Genomic DNA, 3,551 nt, shown 5'->3' with positions numbered 1-3,551 from the left:
CATCAAGTAATTCAGATTAGCTTTGAACTCAACCTATTTACCCTCACTTTCCTACTGCTGGGATTTCAGACACACACCGACAAACTCCATTCCGGGGTACTTTTGAGACCTACTCCAAAGTGCTAATTTGAAACAATGAGCTGGAATAAATCAACACACCATTCAAAAATACACATTTCAGGTCAGGCATAATGGCACAGGCCTTTAGTCCCAGTACACATAAGGCAGAGGCAAGTGGATCTTTGAGTTCAAAGCCAGCCTGGTATAAATCATGAGTTCCAGGACAGCCAGAGCTACAGGGAGAAATTTTTGTTTTGAAAAATCAAAAACAAAACAAACAATAGAGCCATATGATGAAATAAGATCTAGCCATGAAAATGGATGATGGCCACACTTGGTGTAAAAATCTCAGGGTTCACAGTAGGAGCAGATACTCTGCATCAAGTCACCATTCTATTGCCATAGAAAGACACTGTGGCCAAGTCAACTCCTGGAAAAGGGAGCATTTAGCTGGGGGTCTTGCCTACAGATTTAGAAGATCAGTCCATGACCAACGTGGTGGGAAGTTGACAGTCATGGCCATGCAGCAGCGATTGAGAGCTTGCATTCTGATCCACAGGGAGCAAGCAGAGGGGCTGGGTCATGAGCTGAGCCCTTTCAAATCAACCATCAATCAAGAAAATGTAGCCCAGGCTTGCCCATAGATCACTATAGCAGAAGCATTTTGAGAACAAAAGGGTTCCCCTCTTCCAAAATGACTATAGCTTGTGTCAAGCTGACTTGAAACTAGCCAGTACAACAGTATACTAGAAATTACTGGTATGTGTATGTTTTTGTTTAGCTAGGACCAAAGGTTGACCAACCTTTGGGTTCTGTCTACTTCCTGACTCTTATCAACAGCGCTTCTGTAGAAAACCATCATCAGATGTGAATAACTGGGCACTAAATAAACATCTTTTCCTTGTAAATATATACTTTATAAACTATATACTATATACTACAATGTATATATTATATACTTTAAAGCAAAATACTCCATCCTTGCATATTTTGCTATAGTATCACAAAAAGTACTAAGACTATCGAAAGGCCAACTGATTGGTCATATTGTAACTCTATTATTTACACTTATAGGTAAATGTTATGGTTTGACTGAACCCCAAGGGTTCACATGTTTAAACACTTGGTCCCAAGCTGGCGGTGCTGTTCTGGGAAGCCATAGAACTTTTAGGAAGTGGAGCCTATATAAAGGAAGCGGTTTCCTGGAAAGTGGGCTGTGGGTGTTCTAACTAGACCCCACTTCTAGTGCTCCCTCTCCTCTCTTTTTCCCTCTTCCTCTGAGTCTTTATTCCCCTACACTGTGAGGAAGTAAGGAGTCTTAGCCACATACTTCTCTACCTCTGTCGAGCCACCAGGCCACTACGCCGTCCCCACTGTAAAAGTGCCGCAGACCTTATCGCAACTGACTTAATAATTGGAAGTACCATTCAGGCAAGAGTCAGCACATAGACAACACTTCCCAAAATGAAAACAAGGCCTAATCCACCAAAGCCCACAGGCCTGGAAAAGTGTCTGAAGGGACTGACCTTGCTTTTTGCCCTCTGTAGTTCTGCTTCTGGCTAACTGACATTAACTAGAAGCATGTCAACCCAGGACATACATATTCTTTTTGTGCTTAAAAGCTTGTCCTGAGAAAGACTCAGTGCTACACTAGGATCCCAATCACCCAATGAGGTCACCGGGTGGCTCATAAAGACTTCCTAGTGGGGGCTGGGGATTTAGCTCCGTGGTAGAGCGCTGGCCTAGCAAGCGCAAGGCCCTGGGTTCGGTCCCCAGCTCCGAAAAAAAGAACCAAAAAAAAAAAAAAAAAAAAAAAAAAAGACTTCTTAGCGGCTTCAATCCATGTCTGAAGAGTCTTCTCTGGTGGCCACCCCACGACCACCCATCAGGATGCTCTGCATCCTCTCCTCTAAAACTGTGAGACAAGGAAGATTCTTTCTCCCTTACATTGGTTTTGTTAGGTAGTCTCTCAACAACCATTACAAAAGTAACAGATGGAGAATTGGTACTAACAAATGTAATCTTGCCTAGCAAGCGCAAGGCTCTGGGTTCAGTCCCCAGCTCCGAAAAAAAGAAAAGAAAAAAAAAAAAAAGAAAGAAAGAAAACAAGATTCTAACAAGAACGACTTAGAGGACGTTCAAATTGTTTTCCCACGGTGATGGTTTGCATATTCTTGGCCCAGGGAGTGGCACAATTAGAAGGTGTGGCCTTGTTGGAGGAAGTGTGTCACTGCGGGGATGGAGTCAGAGATCCTCCTCCTAGTTGCCTAAGGATGCTCAGCCTGTTCCTAGCTTCCTTTGGGTGAAGATGTAGAATTCAGCTCCTCCTGCACCGTGCCTGCCTGGATGCTGCCCTGCTCCCACCTTGATGACAATGGACTGAACCTCTGAACCTGTAAGGCAGCCCCAATTAAATGTGGTCCTTTATAAAACTTGCATTGATCATGGTGTCTGTTCACAGTAATGAAACCCTAACTAAGACACTGACAAAGAACATGACTGTCTTCTACCTGTGTCCTGAAAATTTGAACATGGCTAAATTTAAAAGTAACGGACCAAGTTGAGTGGAGGAAATTTCAAAACCACATAAAAGCCACACTGGGGCTCTGTTACTGCTTGCTGCTCTTACTCAAAAGAGAACAGGAAGAAATAGAAATGGGTGTTGGGGTAAGGAACGAAGCCTGACTGAGTTTAAAGTTACTGAGACAGGTGGTGTGGACAGAGCACTGTGGTTATTAACAAGATCAACAGGTTAAAGAGAAACCAGGGACTTTACATTGGGACAATGAGATACGTGTCCTGTCCCAACACAAAACCCCCAGGATTATAGAAATGCAAATTCACTTGGAAAAATAATGCCTCCAAATACTGAGCCATCGGGGCACTCTAGGCCATATGCTTGGCCTAGAGAGGGGCACTGTTAGGATGTGTGACCTTGTTGAAATAGGGCTGGCCCCACTGGAGGAAGGGTGTCACCGTAGGGGTGGGCTTTGAGACCCTCCTCCAGGCTGCCTGGATGTCAGTGTTCTCCTAGCGGCCTGCAGATAAAGATGTAGAGCGCTCAGCTTATCCTGTGCCATGTGTGCCTGAACCCTGCCTGTCATGCCTTGACGGTAATGAGCAACCTCTGAACCTGTAAGGCAGCCCCAGTTAAATGTTGTCCTTGTAAGAGTTGCCTTGGGAGGTTGGGGATTCAGCTCAGTGGTAGCAAGCACAAGGTCCTGGGTTCGGTCCCCAGCTACGGAAAAAAAAAAAGTTGCCTTGGTCCTGGTGTCTGTTCACACCTAACTCAGACAGGTACTCATGCTAGAAAATGACTGAGTGCATGAAGCAGGAGTTTGACTTCAGTGGGAAAGGAGGGAGAAGGACCCTTAGTGAAAACTATGTTTCTCACTTGTGTTACAGTAACACTAGACAAGGGGGTTAAAAGGAATGTTATGTTACAATGTTGGGTCCCGGAGAATTAGAGATGAGAAACAAAGACTGAACAG

This window comes from Rattus norvegicus, chromosome 7 (assembly GCF_036323735.1).
Source record: "Rattus norvegicus strain BN/NHsdMcwi chromosome 7, GRCr8, whole genome shotgun sequence".
NCBI classification, from domain to species: Eukaryota; Metazoa; Chordata; class Mammalia; order Rodentia; family Muridae; genus Rattus; species Rattus norvegicus.
The sequence above is the reverse complement of the archived record's forward strand: the minus strand, read 5'-3'. Positions refer to the sequence as shown.